General features: G+C 41.6%; 1 protein-coding gene across 2 annotated transcripts in view; it reads left to right on the forward strand.

Moving 5' to 3' along the window:
- The window catches only part of LYRM7 (LYR motif containing 7), a 262,162-nt gene that overhangs the window by 68,836 nt on the left and 176,837 nt on the right, over positions 1-16,489 (forward strand). The window lies entirely within an intron of this gene.

A 16,489-nucleotide genomic window follows, 5' to 3' on the forward strand; every position in this document is an offset into this window, starting at 1 on the left:
CTCACTACCCCTGTTTGCAGAAAACATTTACTATTGTAGATGGAGTCCCTCACACACTCAGTCGGAAGACCCTTTACCTTTTCCAAGGCCACAATGACCACTGACACTTCCTGTCTGGGGTGGGAAGGACATTTCAAGGAATAATGGTCCAGGGTATGTGGGTAGAACAAGAGACCAGTCTTCAAATAAATGTCTCCTAGAGGTCAAGGTTGGTTCTGCTAGCATTGCTGTCCTTCCAGTATTGCCTTCCGCAGGGCATGATGTCTATCCACGCAGACATGTTATTGGTTTGATACAACAACAAAGGGAGGACGGTGAGTAGACCTTAACCACTGTGCTGAGAAACCTTAAGAGTTTGACAGTAAGTGATATCTTCACAGAGCTTTCTAATAGCAATGTACATTTTTGGATTAACTGACTACCTAGCAAACAGGCTCAGCAGATCAGTTCTGATGCCTCATGAGTGGTCCATCGATCCATCAGTGGTTCATACAATGTTTTTCTACTGGGGTCATCCTTGATGTGATCTGTTTGCCCTACCATTATTGCATGCAGAAACCTGAGCAACAATGAACACTTTTATCAAATATTGTAAATCAGACATTATTTCTAGATTCAGGACTTCCTTCAGATCTACCATTCTGAAGGATATCCTGTCAAGATACCACCCAGGAAAACAAGTATCTGTGGATTGCATCTATAAGTCAAGTGCTGATGGGAGGACAATCCGGGATGTGGAAGTTATATACTTTTTGTAATGCTGTATCCTTATTATACCACTCCTTCCACCATCCCCCTTCCAAATTGTCACTTCCTCATTTCTGGGCAGACCTAAGCCCAAAACATGTTCTTCAGTTCTTCCTTGCTCTTTGTGCAGACTTGTCTACTTTTTAAAGGGCAACCTCGATCTGAAGGAGAGTGCGATGCAGGTGCATTATGGGAAAAGAAAGGAGTCTGAATGCTGGAGAAAGCTTTGAATCATAAAAGTTGCTGTGTCTTATCCACCTGGAAGAAAGATCATCCATACGCATAGGAGGACATAGCGGTGGAATGGGGCAATAAGGATCCAACATTATGATAAGTACCATAACTTCCTTTTCTCCCTTGTCAAGGAATTGGCCAGGGGTCATTACCAGACACTTCTGCTTGGGTGGATCTACTTACTCAGGACAAAGGGTTACTGATTCATCCTTGTCTATACACACTGAAGCTCAGAATGTGGATGATAGGATTTTAATTTCTTTCAGACACCAGTTCTGTCAGTATGTTTTGAATATTTTGAGAGAACTGAAACCCTAACAACAGAAAGTCTTTCATATCCTAGAGGAAAAGGTTTTCTGTCTGGTTTCAAAACAGAGAGCAGGACCCCAGTATAGTTGTGGCATCACTGGTCCTTCATTATCTCTGTAAGTTGCTTATGACTGGCTTATATTACACTTCTATCAAGATATATTTTTAAGTTATAGCTCCTTGTTTGCCACTGGATACCCACTTTGTCTAACTGTAATCAGGTCAAACCGTTCCTCATTAAATATCCAAGGAAAAGAGTGGTCCTTCATAGCCCTTTTGAGCCAGCTTCTTATTCTTCTTTGAAGTTTTTGATCTTGAAAACTGCCTTGGTAGTAGACTTAACATCTGTCAGAATAGTTTCTGAGTTACAGACCCTTTTGTGCCATCCTCCTTTTTTGTTATTTTCAAAAGGATTGAGTAAGCCTTCATACCTGTCCTTCTTTCATGCCTAAAGTGGTTTCTGAATTCTTTCTTAATCAGACTGTTCTGCTATTTGATTTCTTTCCAAACCCTTAAAGAAGAAAGAAATATTCATTCCTTAGATGTCCATAGACAGCTCCAAAGAGAAAAGACTTTAGATAATCTGACCAATTTTTTTGTATCCACTGATGGAAAAGAAAATAGGATAACCTTTGTTTAAATGAGGTATTTCCAAATGGGTCTGGAATGCAATTCTTTTATGTTGCACAAATCACAGCAAACAGCTATTAGGAATAATAAAAACCCACTCTACCAGGGCGTTAGCCACTTCAGGAGCTTTCATGCAAGATGTAGACTCTAAAACCAATGGTCCTCAGGCCACACCTTCAGTAAACATTGCAAACTGCATGTTCAGTCTAGAGCTAGAACAGGATTTGTAAAGGCTGTCCTTCATGACATCCTAAATTCTGAGGGAGCACCTCCTTCCTCCAACCAATCTGATCAAGCTTTGGGAGTCATCCCAGATGTTAAGAATATTGCATCAGTGGTCTAATGAAGAATATAGTATAATTGTATAGGTAACTTACCATATTGGTAGATGGACTATACCCTTCTTCAGTCTCCTCTTGGGATGCACAGTTGATGTTTTACTTTATGCTGGGGTGAGGTTTTCCCTAGATTCTTTAATTTCCCCCACCCTAAAACTTCCTGAACTCTCAGAATGCACCCTCCCTTGCATACTATCTTGGGGTTCTGACTTTTCTTAAGGAAGTTATTCTATTATCCTGCTTATTCTTTATAAGAGCAAGAAAGCTCTAAAGTGGCACAGACATATGTACCTCTTAGACCAGCATGCTGTTTTATGCCTAGGATAGATATACAGTTCACAGGGAAAGGATCCTGTGCTTTGTAATGTTTGCTTGCAGATTCAGCCTTTACAGGGAACGCCTTAGATGTTAACTGTACCTCAGCCGTGATCTATTTGAACATCTGCTATTATGATAAGTTACCTGCACAATTGTGCTTTACTTCTTTACCCACCTTAAGGTCTGTCTTAAGGATCAGTACTTGGACCTTTTGTATGCAGTGTTTTTTGTCAACTGTTCCTGTTATGCTGCATGCTTGAGATAGTAAATTTGCAGAAAACTGAAAGTTAGTAGCCATGGTACAGATACTGAAGATGAATATCATTTACAGAGGCTTATGGACTCTTTGTATTCGTGGTCTGGAAGTAACATTGTTCACCTTAATGTTAAAAATACTCTTACTACACTTAGGTAATAACAACAAAGAATAGCTATACTCTATTAATAGCCATTTGTTGGCAGCTGCACATCGTATCAGAGACCTGAGTGTTCTTGATAATAAGAAAGTTATGCTTCACTGTCAAAACACAGCCTCCAGTGAAGACATACCACTGTATTATAAAAAAAGACTGCATAATGCAGTGACCTCAAGGCTATTTGAGGTATTACCGCCACTAACAAATCCCTCGTTAGATCCCAAGTAGAATATTATATGGCATTTTCTGTGTGTGCCAAGAATGACGTATGCAAATGCGAGCAAATCAAATAATAATTAAAAACTGTATCGCAGGCTGAGCAGAGGTGGCCTTATGTTTGTTTTTAAAAGACAGAACCGTGAGTCATCAAGAGCAGCTTTATGACTCTGTTTCCTTTATCATACCCGTCACTCTGGAAATAACAAATGAGTATTAGAAATAGATGACTAACAATGCAGTCTTTAAGAAGAAACTTAATGTAATGTGTGCAAGTTCAAACACCAACTAGATCTGTTGTTTGTGGATGGTATTTATAAACCAGCGATAGTGGGATACATGCTCGTAACACTGTGCGAGGTTTAAGGCTCTCACAAAACGATTATTTAAACAGAAGTGTAAAGTAGCCAGGAATGGCTATATTGGTTACCCTTAAAGTAAACAAACATTATGGAAAAGAAATTGCTGGGATGCACAGGATGGTGCATTGCCAGTAGACAACAGCAAGTTGGTATTTTTAAACTGATCCCTAACTGGGTGTAGGTTATGGTTGGTTTACCCACAGCAGGCATGATCACGATGGTGAAACTAGTTATCGAACTGAAGAACCAACCATATGTACAGAAGCATTAGTATAACTCAGAAGTGGACTTTTGCCATCATGTAGTGCCAAATTTTTTTTTTAAAGTTGTGTTAACCTTAGAAACAGTAACTTCGTACTGAGGAACTTTAGTTCTGTTCCTTTTCTTCTTACCATGTTGAACAACTAGGCATACCATCGGAGTGTACTCATACACATAAAGTTTGTGTTGTGCCAGTGTGTGCTTGCACTATATATAGTAGTTTATCTGAACTATATGTCAGTTTTTTAGAAAGTGAGTCAGGAATGCGGATACATCCTGCTGTTTACATAGAGATGCTTGCAGCCTCCTGACACCCCCAGCTATTTTACAATATTTTTAAAAAAATATTTTATTATACTGGTTTGCTTGTTTCCTCCCCGTTATGCATGCCTTTTGTGTTAAGGAATTTTGTTTTTCATTGTGTAATTGGGTTTTGCTTTAACACTTAGTAGAGTAGAGAATATAAGAGCTTTACATTTAAATTTTTGTATCTGCAGTTGTAGGGATTTGTTTGTTTCACTTGGAGATTGGACTTTTCTTTGTGAATAATGCTAGATTTACAGCAAGCACTCTCATCATTGCGCCCCATCAGCATTTACATTTTTAGGTCTTCGTTAGGTTTTGCTATGTAATTCTTTGAATGGATAGTTTGTGAACTTTGAGGACACCAAAATGTGAATAGAAAAAATTATAATAGTGCATAACTTAATCTCCTTGTTTGTCTTTGATTTGGCTGGTCAGACTGAATGACCAAGCAAATTGACTATGGTATCTGTGATATTGACAACTGTTGTCTTGCAAGATAAATAGACAAGTGAATATTTATTTAGATGGAAAGTAAAAATGCTCTGTTTTAAGGCTGTCTGAATGTACTTGCTATCTTTCCTGCCTCAGTAATCTTTCAGTTTGTCAGTAGTTGTACACTGCTATTCCAGGTCTCCACCACCTTCTTTGTGAAGTAGTTTCCACATATTTTGGTAATTTTCATTTGTCATTTGTGACTCCATATCCCTTTGTGTTATCTTCTCATATTATTTCTTCTGATTATACTACAATGCTATTCATGTCATATCAGTTCTTTGTTTCTTCTGGGTGTTTTTAGCCTTTCCTCATACTTCATGTCTCCGGTTCCTTATGATAACTCTGTCCACAATGCCTGCCATCGTGACATCTCCCTCATGTGTACCATCTATAAGGGATGATCTTTAATCTGAAGAATCATCAGTTCACTGCATTATGAGAAGTTGCCTTTTGTAACTGTGAGATGTTCATCATATTGACTACTCTGACGTACCTTAGCTATATGGGTTATATCCTGCCAAAGGTATAATGGCCAACCAGCTTTCAAAGTTTCAGGTCGCCTTCCACGCACTCAAACTCTCAGTCAGCTCAAGCTCAGTTGACTAAAAGTCAAGTTTTGGTGCCAAGCCCTTCAGAGCTTTACTGCTGTCAAAGAGCAAACTCATCTGAGGCTTTCAGGATTGACAGTCCACTTGTGCTCTACTTTTGCTGGACAGATAAGCTCTGTTTGGGGAAAAACCTTCCATTTTCTAAATATTGTTACTATTTCATTACCTTCCTATTCAGGAAAGTTATTTTAAGTCAAGAGTTTTATGTTTTAACAGACTGTGACAAGACTGTGTTGTACTTTTAAACATACTTTTTTTCCTGTATAAAGTAACTAAAAAGTTTTTTTGTGAAGGAAATGTAGTTATTTTATTTTTCTGGGGCTGGCAAAGTGTTTTAAAGTACTTTTTACTGTTTTTTTTTTATTTTTTTTTTTTATCAAAAAGGATGAGATTTGACGAGCATTTGGTGCTTGTTTACTGGGAAAGAGACACCATTTTTGGCTTGATCATGGAAAAAACTACTGGTCCCATGGTCAGTCCTTCTTTCAGCCACAAAAACAAAAAAGATTAGCAAACTGCCTTTACACCACAGCAGGCTAGCAATTTGCCTCAGCTGCATGTGAGTGACTCTGCTGTGGCCATTTGATGTACCACAGATCACTCATCTTCTACCGTGGATACCACTGGTGTAGCACCCATAGCTGCCAAGGACCTGGAGCTAGCCACAGCATCTGCAGCTGTTGGAATCCCCCAGTGGACAAGGGAGGGCCACTCTTGTTGGCCCTGGGAGAGGGAACAGGGAAGGTTTCCTTGCTGTATCAGAATTCCATGCCCATCCCTGGGGAAGTGGCCACTGTCATTAATACTACTTTTGACCCCATCTTTTCCTGTCAAAAAGATACAGAAAATTAAGCATGTATCTACTCCTCCTTAAATAGTTTGGGCAGGAGTAGTTTACTGGGTTTGGCTCAGGATTTAATTCAGGCTCTTGATCCTTCTTGAAAAGTAGTTTCTGGTAAAAAGAAAAGAGGGATAGCTGTTTTCCTGAAGAGATTCAGTATTCTTAATCTGAACAGGAAGATGAAGGGACAGATGCATTTTCCCTCAGATTTCTGATTCAAACTCAGAGGAGCGATCAGTTTCTGATTCTCTGTTTGGGGATGTCTCTTTCTCTGAGACTGTTGCTGGAATGTGCCAGAGGTATCAATGAGCGAACAATTAGGTTTTTCAGTCCCTCAGAAAAGTTGTTACAGAAGGATTTTCTAGAATCTACTCCCATTCCTCCTGATGTCCTTCAAGGATGCATCTGCAGTCATCACATATGGGTTGTCCTGCCTCAGGCAGCCCTTCGGTCGGCCGGATTCCAAAGTCTGGGTCCGGCGTCGGCTGATGTCGCCCTTTCCCCGACGTCAGAGCGCCTGAGGTATAAAAACGTCAGCCGACGCCGTCTTCCCCAGTCTTTCTTGCCGCATGGTGCCCGAAGCAGAAGCAGTTCGTAAGTACCGGTCGGCCAGCTCCTGTAATTCAGCTACCGAAGACTTCAAAAGCTAAGTACCTCGTTGGGGACTCTTTCTTGCCTCAGCCGATGTCAGATAAAGTTAATAATTGCTTAACTTGTGGGAAACAAATACCTCATAAGGATTTCCACTCTTACTGCCTCCCCTGCCTAGGCCCAGACCACGACGCCTCGGCCTGTTCAGCCTGTGCTTCCTTCAACCGACGCACTCTTAGACGTCAGGCGGAGTTTGCAGAGGAATTTTTTGGGGCTAGTTTTTCGTACAATATGCCGTCGGAGACTCCGACTTCACATTTAACAAAGAAACGGAAGGACAAGGACCGACACACGCGGGCCACGGTTTCGGCTGAAACCACGGCCAGGCCTACCACGAGTGTCTCGGTCTCGGCTGAAACCGAGTCCTTGGTACTTCCGACCCCCGAAACCGCTCAACCGACAACCTCGGCCCCGGAGGCCCCTGCTGAGTCGGTTATTGAATTTCCTTCAGAAACTGGTGTCTTGGAAACTTCTGACACCATTCCTCTAGACAAAACTACACCAGCACGTGGTGTAGCCAGGCCTCCTGCATCCATGTCCATAAAGGCATTCACCAGGGCTAAAGCTGCTAAACACACAAAAGCTATGCCTCCCAGGGTTATTCCTAAGGGACCCTCTACAAGTTCACAGATTCTAACTTTAACAGAGGACCTTATTTCCTTAATTAGGGGTTCTCAGCCCCATCCGGACAGGGGCTCTCAACCTCCTCTAGACAAAAGGCCCAGGGTTGAGCCCTCTGATCCCCACTCCTCAGAGGAGGCCTCTGATGGCTCTGCTCTCTCGGACTACCAGGAGGAGGTTTTTTTGGCCTACGAGGATTCTGATGCAGAGGAATCTATCCCCTCGGCCTCCCCTCCTGAAGAACTATCCTTCGGGGAGACCCTTCACACTATGAGAGAGCATTTCAAATGGCAGGGCCAGGAATTCTCTGATTCCAGGAAAAGATTAAGAACTTTTCTGCATTTACCTCAGCATAGACCTTTGGCTATTCCTCCTGTTTTGAATGTCATTGATGATGTGTACTCTGAGTCTAGCATAACCCCTGACACTCTTCCTCCGGCCCCTATCAAACCTGATAGGTACTACAGGGTCCCGGACTCACATAATTTTCTTTACAAGGCCCACTCTGCTGATCCAGAAACTATTTCCCAGGGCCCTAAAGGGGTTGCAGCTGCCACTACTAAAAATACACTCCCCTCTGAAAGGGAGTCCAGGGCTTTAGAGAGATGGGGTAAAAAAGTGTATACTTCTGCTACTCTTTCTATGAGGGCATTAAATTGTCAATTTCATATGATACAGTACCAAGAGTATTTGTTAGATGAATTGCATAAGAAACTGTCTTCACCTGAACCCCTAGATCGCAAATCACTTCAGGATCTGGTACATAACTCCCAGCAGGTTAGCAACCATTTCTTGCAGTGTAGTTATGATGCATTCGAAGCTTCATGTAGGTCAGCTATGACAGGTGCAGTCATACGTAGGCATGCTTGGCTGAAGGAACAATCTCTGCCAGACCATGTTAAAACTAAGCTTCTGGATGCTCCACTGGAGAAGCAAAAGTTATTTGGCTCCACTGCTCAGGGGGTCTTAAAGAAATTTGAGGAAAAGGCAAAATCTGTACAAGCAGTCAAAGATTTTCTACAAGTCCAACCACCAAGATTCAGCAGAAATTGGCCTACCAAGAATTGGTCCTTTCCGGACACAGAAAGATTTCAGAGAGGCAAGAACAGGCGTGCCAGAGGTAAAGGGCAAGCTAGAGGCTCCTACAGAGGGCATCAATGACAGCCTCCCAACCAGAGAGGTAGTGCAGGACCTACAACTGCTGCACAAGGACAGACTCAATGACTTTGCTTTGACTCCGCCAACCAGGGCTCAATTAGAAGCACCTTTGGGTGGAAAGCTTTCTTTATTCTCAGAAAATTGGCACAGTATTACAAGATACAAATGGACACTGCAAATAATAGACAAAGGATACAGGTTCCATTTTCACACATTGCCAAAAAGAAAAGGCATGCCAGACCTGCCACCAAATCAAAGGGCAGAGGCTTTGAAACAAATCTCCAACTTACTGCAGATGAAAGCTATAGAAAAGGTTCCTCTTTCAGAACAAGGCCAAGGATTTTATTCCAGCCTATTCCTTGTTCCAAGAAAAGAAAATCAATGGAGGCCTATTCTCGACTTGTCCGCACTGAATACTTATCTCATTGTACCAAAATTCAAAATGCTGACTGTACAGCAACTCCTTCCCATGCTGGGCAAGGGGTCTTGGCTGGTGACTCTAGACCTCAAGGAGGCATACCTGCATGTTCCTAGCAGACAAAGTTGCAGAAGACACCTCAGATTTCTTGCAGGTTCAGAGCATTATCAATTCTCAGCATTGCCCTTTGGCTTATTTACTGCGCCCAGAGTATTCACGAAATGCTTGGCATCAGTAATTGCACACTGCAGACTTCAGGGGATTCAAATATACCCATATCTGGACGACTGCCTTATACAAGTGGACAGCCAACAACTCAGGTAAAGGACTTGAGTTATGCCATCCACCTACTACAGGCCTTGGGATATACAGTCAACATTCACAAATCAAGACTTGTTCCATCCCAAAGAATAACTTTTCTGGGTGCGGATCTAGACACAACCACCCAAATGGCTTTTCTCACAGAAGAAAAACAAAGACAGCTACCGTATTACTTCAAGAATCTGACAAGACAAACTCAGCTGACTGCAAGGAAAATTCTGCAGGCCCTGGGTTACATGGCATCTTGCATTCTTCTGATTCCACAAGCACGGCTGCATATGAGGAAACTGCAATGGTACCTAAGGAGTTTATGGTCTCAGCACAGTCACAGCTTAGAAACTTTGATCCCACTCTATCCATGCCTCCAAAAGGAATTTTTGTGGTGAGCTCAAGCAAGCCAGTCAAACAGGGGTCTGCCCTTCAGCAAACCAATAGCCAGCCAAACCATTACAACGGACGCTTCAGACCACGGTTGGGGAGCACACATGGAGGGCAGATGTATTCAAGGACTATGGTCACAAAGGGAGCTACGCATGCACATAAACCAAAAGGAAATGCTGGCAGTGATACATGCAATCGAGGCCTTCAAACTCTTTCTGCATCAAGGCCACCTGCTAATAAGGACAGACAACACCACAGTTATGTGGTACATAAACAAGCAAGGAGGCACCCATTCCTACCCTCTTTGCAGACCGGCAGTGAATCTATGGGAACTTTCCTTGAAACTCAATATAGAGCTACAATCCCAGTTTGTGCCAGGAAAAGACAATATACTGGCGGACAGCTTAAGCAGAAATATCATGGATGCACATGAATGGATGCTGCACCCAGACATCTTCCTACAGATAACACTATCATGGGGAAGGCCGGACATAGATCTTTTTGCCTCCCCCCACAATCATCAGCTGAAGAAATTCTGCTCAAGGACATACCACCCACAAGCATGGAAAGTGGACGCCCTCTCTTTCAGCTGGAGAACTCTAACAGTGTATGCATTTCCACCTCTTCCATTAATGACCAAGGTCTTACTGAAGATCAGGACAGAGCAGCCAAAAGTGATTCTGATAGCTCCGGACTGGCCAAGACAGCACTGGTACCCACTGTTAAAGAGCATGTCACGCACAAAATCATGGCCTCTTCCTCAATGGCCACTTCTCCTGACACAGCACAATTACAAAACTCTGCATTCCAACCTGAAAACCTTGCAACTAACAGCCTGGAAAATACCTTGACTCCTCCTCAGGATAAGCTATCCAAGAGAGTGAAAGATATCATCATGGAAGCTCGCCGGCCTTCCACAAGAAAGGCATATTCAGCAAAATGGAAAAGATTTCACACTTGGAGCACTACAAAGGGCCTAGATGCAACAGTGATGAACATGGCACATATCCTGGAATACTTGGCAGAAATGCTCCACAATGGCCTGTCTTACTCTTCCATTAAAATTCATGCTTCAGCAATTTCAGCAGAGTACAATACTGATCCACCTATCTTTTCTCATCCTCTCCTAAGGCAGTTTCTAAGAGGAATTAAAAACATCAATCCTCCAAGGAAACCTCCAGTGCCTACTTAGGGCCTTAACTTTGTGTTGGAAAAACTAACTCTGCCTCCCTTTGAGCCAGCAGCATCTGCGGAACTACAGTTCCTGTCTTGGAAGACTGCCTTCCTTCTGGCCATAACCTCAGCAAGAAGAGTATCTGAGTTACAGGCCCTCATGGCAGTACAGCCATTTCTTATTTTTCATCAGGACAGAGTCTCATTGAGAACCAATCCTTCATTTATGCCAAAGGTGGTATCCAGGGTCTCATTAAACCAAGCTATTCACCTGCCTACCTTCTTTCCAAATCCACAAAACAAAGGGGAGAAACTTCTGCACACCCTGGACATACACAGACAGTTGCGCTACTACTTGGACAGAACTAAAAGCTACAGAAAAACTAACAAGCTGTTGGTAGCATATGCTGCTGGTGCACAAGGAAAAGCAATTTCCAAACAGACAATTTCAAAATGGATAGGGAATTGCATTCGTTTTTGTTATTCCTTTCATGGAAAAACTGTGCCAGCTAACATTAGATCTCATTCCACCAGAACCACAGCCTTCTTAAGAGGGGTGGCTACCAAGGACATTCTAGAAGCTGCTACATGGAGCTCCGTGCATACATTTTCCAAGCATTACAATTTACCTTTATATTCCAGATCCAGAGCAGGCTTTGATACGGCAGTCCTGCAGGGCATTTTAGCTACACCATCCTTTACATAGATCCTCCACCCCCAGATTGGCTATGGTATTCTACCCATATGTGATGACTGCAGATGCATCCTTGAAGGACATAGTACAGTTTTGTACCTACCATAAATGTAGATGTCCGATAGGTATGCATCTGCAGTCAGGTTTACCCTCCCTCCTTCCCCTCTTTGGTACTTATTGGGTACTTCTCCCTCTCTTAGCTAGCTGGGGTTATCTATTATGGTGTATTTGTTTTATTTATATATATATATATATATATATATATATATATATATATATATATATATATATATATATATATATATATATATTTCTGTGCATGTTTGGAATTTATTGCATTTCTCCAAATTTAGCCTTCCTTTGAGGGCACCTGGCATCTGGGGCAAGAAACACTGAGGAAGATGGCGTCGGCTGACGCTTTTATACCCCAGGTGCTCTGACGTCGGGGAAAGGGCGACATCAGCCGACGCCGGACCCAGACTTTGGAATCCGGCCGACCGAAGGGCTGCCTGAGGCAGGACAACCCATATGTGATGACTGCAGATGCATACCTATCGGACATCTACATTTATGGTAGGTACAAAACTGTACTTTCTATCTGCTGTAGAGGATGTGTGTCTCACTGCCTGCAGTTTCAACTGATAGTCAGCCAGCTTCCCCCAAAAAGGCAGACAGGATGTATAAAGTTCCTCAGTCTCTTAAAATATTTTCCACTATTTCCAGACCTGACCAAGCAGCTGTAGTTGTAGTAGATTTCACTGCTGCTAAGCAGTTAGTTAATTCCAGTCTTACTCTTTCTGCTAGGGAGAGAGAAATTATTGATAAGTATGGGAAAAAAGTGTATACTTCTACAACTTTGATTTTTAGAATTTTGGCTTGTTCAGGCTTTTATTTTAAAATTTGTTCTAACAAATTGTGAAAGTACAAGGAATATTATATTTTTCTACAGTTTCTTCTTGTGAGGAAAGATCTGCTTTAAATAATTTAGTTTCTTCTGTTGCACAGGTCACTATTCATTGTTTACAGTACGCATATGACCCTTTTGATACTTTTTTAAGGACTGTGGTCACTTGTACTATTTCTTGTATTCTCAGAACCTCCCAGATGATGCTGAAATTGAGATTTTAAATTCACCTTTGGATGGAGATTTAGTGTTTTGCCCATCTGCTGCAGAGGTGATCAAAAAGTGTAATGAAAGGGGTAAGCTGATCCATGGAACCTCTAAGAATTTCAGCTCTTCTTTTCCAAATTTTCCAAGGGAATTTCTTTCTTCTCATCCTATTTTGGCAAAAAGCAGAATAAAGAGTCTCGACAAAGTACAGGTAAATGGACGTCTAAAAAAAGTGGCAAGGGGGTTCCAAAAATAAACCTCAAACCTCCCAAATCCAGGGACAGTCCAACAAGTCTGAATGACTATTCAAGAGACTATGTGATCCCCCCATGGCCCCCTTTTTTTCCTTCTAGAAAGCCTGAATCCTCATTTTCTCTTTAGCAACAGATTGTTTCAGGCATGGGTTCTGAAAATCTGTAATCGAGGTTACAGATGGCAGTGGGAGGAAATTCCTCATTTCAACGGGGTTATTCCTCATCTTCCAGATCAGATTCCTTTGTTTACACTGGTTCTTCATCACATGCTGTCCCAAGGAGTGAAAGAACCAGTTCCCCCTTCCCTGGTTTGGAAAAGTTTGTATTCAAGGATATTCTAGTGCCAAAGACAGAAAATACTTGGAGACCAGATCTGGATCCTTCTTTCCTAAACCTGTTTGTAATAGTGCCCAAGTTTGAAAATGATGTCACTTCACAACCTATTTCCTCTTCTTTTCCTTTCTAGTTTCCTGGTAACACTAGACTTAAAAGCTGTTTATCATCACATTTCTATTCATCCGGACTTCAGGTGTTTCTTAAAATTTTCTGTGTCTGCATCACATTATCAGACAATGCACTGCACCAAGAATGTTCACAAAGTGTTTACATTACTTTTAATAAATCAGAATATTTTAAAATGATTTTGCTCCTCATGATTCTCACTTACAGCTTCACATGAACACTTTACAAATATGCATTTCAAAACAGTAGAGCTGGTTACCTGACTATGATTGATTCTGTAACCATCTGGATATACCAAGTTGATATAAGTATACTTTTTTGCACTTGATCTGTTTCAGTGATAGTTAACAAAACTGTACTGCATTTATTTGCTGGCCTCTGTCTGCGTTTTTATTTCTCAGGTTTAGTTCAGCACTTGAGCTCTAAGCCAGCTGGTTTCACAGTGGGGGGTTGCTTTACATTATGTGAAGTCAGCCCACCCAAGGTGTAAGCTACCGGTCAGTACCTCTCTGTGTTTATCTGATTGCCTGAGGGTCTATCTATTCTATTATACTACTGGTATAAAGACTTGCATTTCTATGAAATTGTGCTCAGTAGCAGAACTGATTTAGCAGTGCTGGTTAGCTGGCTATGATTGATTTTATAACTACCTGGATATACCAAGCTGATATAAGTATTGAATATTGAATATTGCTGGTCTCCATCTGCATTTTGTTTTTTTTCCCATCCTCCCACCTAAGTGTTGCTGTATTCTTAAACTTGGTAGCTTTGGAATTGCCCACCCCTACTGTAAATTTGATTTTGGTCACTCATTCCATTCCCATCTTATTTGCTCACTCAACTGAGTACAGTGAGATCATTTGGGAAGGAGTACCCCCTTGCGTCTTTGATTTTTGGCACTCCTCCCAGTATCAGCTTATCAGCTCAGTCTACTGTGTACAGAGAGAGCATTTGGGAAGGCCAACCCCCTTAGTTTCTTAATCTTAAATTGTCTTTTGTTTCCTCCCTCTTCACTTAACAAAAAAATTACATTTTATTCAGATGCTTTTACTGTAATTGTGCTCTTCCTGCTTTATTACCTTATTTTGCTTTGCTGCATGCTGTTAAGTTTTCAAGTGCTTTTATTCTGCTGCATTTATTGCTGCTTGTTAGTAGCCTGATTACATTTATCTGTTATTCTAAGCATCTGCGTTTTGGTTTTAGCACTTGGGCTTCAGGCCAGTTACTTTACATTTAAGAAAGTTTTTGAGGTCTACAATCTTACAGACAAACCCTTATCAAAACCCTCTCGCCACAAGTCCTCCCAAGTATTCAGTACACTATGTCTGGACAATTCCCACCAGTTTCTCCTGCCAGCCTGGTCGACATGGGCATACTAAGACAGTGTAGCAACTGCCTCATATTCAATGACAGCCCTCTTCTCCTAGCACATAATTCTTCTACTTGCGAGAAATGCATCTACACCAGTAACCTGGAATCCATGCTCTCTCATGCCACAGTCAGTACTCCTGACAAAGAGGAGATTGCAAGCACAAACACCACACCACTCACATCATATAGCCAAGCACAACACACATCCCTCTATGCAGAGGTCCTCAATAAAAACTTACCTAAACAGCAGAGATATCCAAAACACAATCACAAACAGTCCATCCACAACAGCAAATACATCACTCACAGTAGACAGTACACCAGTCTCTCACAAACACAACCCATAAGGCATAACAATAAACCAACATGGCCCATAAGGCATAACAATAAACCAAACATACAAGTAATTGATGACTCAACTGTGAGACACATTGATGTTCCCCTCACCTGGCTTAACAAGGAGAAGGTCACAGTCAGTTGTCTGTCAGGTGCCAGAATCCGCCACATCACGCATGCACTTAAGTCTCGCCACAACAGGTACAAGTATGACTTGTCCATGTTGGTGTGAATGAATTAAGACGTATCTCCTTGGACTATATGAAGAGGGACCTGATTGAGCTCTCAGAGTATGTGTCCCAGGCAGGTATGACACTAGCTCTAAGCAGCATCCTACCTTCACCAAGAATGATACCACAATACCAACAAAAAATAATTGACTTCAACAATTGGCTTAGTTTCTGTTTTCATTCCAAGGGTATCCAGTATCTTGTCTGCCTTGGCTGACGTGGTTGACAGACCTGAATGCTTTGCCAGAGATGGCCTCCACCTGTTCCCCCTGAATTCCAGATCCTGGCCAAGGTTCTTGCCTCACCCATTGAGTCTTTTTTCGGCAATGTAAAAAACAAAAAAACGATCTGGAACACAATAAGAGTAGGCTCAACTATTAAAATGATGATGATTTAATATTTCCACAAATTTTAAGGTTATGTTTAGCATTTGACTTTTTTTAGCCATCGCTTACTTTAGCATTAATTTCCGTATTTGTATAATACGGAAATGGCCTGCCGTAATGCAAAAGAAGGGATTTTTGTTTAATTGATAGCAACAAGCAAGATATGTATCATGTTTTAAACATTGGATGTTTTTATATGTATTTTTATAGCTGATAGTAGCGCAAGTAAAATTATACAGGTAGCGATCTTATATTAAGGTCGCTATGACAACCTAAGCGTTTCAATAATGCACTTTAAGGTTATTGGACATTTTATACGTATTGATGTATAAATAAGCTCTCCATGTCCAGCTGTGTAATCTGAGGAAGGTGGGTTATTTTACCCGCCGAAAGCGCTAATTTTATTTGTGGAAATATTAAATCATCATCATTTTAATAGTTGAGCCTACTCTTATTGTGTTCCAGATCGTTTTTTTGTTTTTTACAAAGTTTATCTAGTGTGTTTGGTGCAGAGTTACGTTGATGGCGACCGGAACCGGAGAGGCTTCTCCACCACTATTTACACAGCGGAATGAGGAGAATGATTCTAGCGGCAATTCAAGTTGCAGTTTAACAGCACTTGTTGAGGCTCTACTCGGCAGGGTAGATGCCTTAACACAGAAAGTAGATGCCATGGCGTTGCCGGTTTTAAGAACCGGTAACAATTTTCCACCACCTGGATTTACCATTTCTAACGGAAGCTCTACAACTCCACCGAACGGACAACAGTCTCCAGGGCTTCGTAATATGGATGTTGGATTACCAAGCAGCAGTAACAGACTTTTTGTGCCTAGCGACCGTG

Source organism: Protopterus annectens, chromosome 2.part0, assembly GCF_019279795.1.
Source record: "Protopterus annectens isolate FY-2018-M chromosome 2.part0, PAN1.0, whole genome shotgun sequence".
NCBI classification, from domain to species: domain Eukaryota; kingdom Metazoa; phylum Chordata; order Ceratodontiformes; family Protopteridae; genus Protopterus; species Protopterus annectens.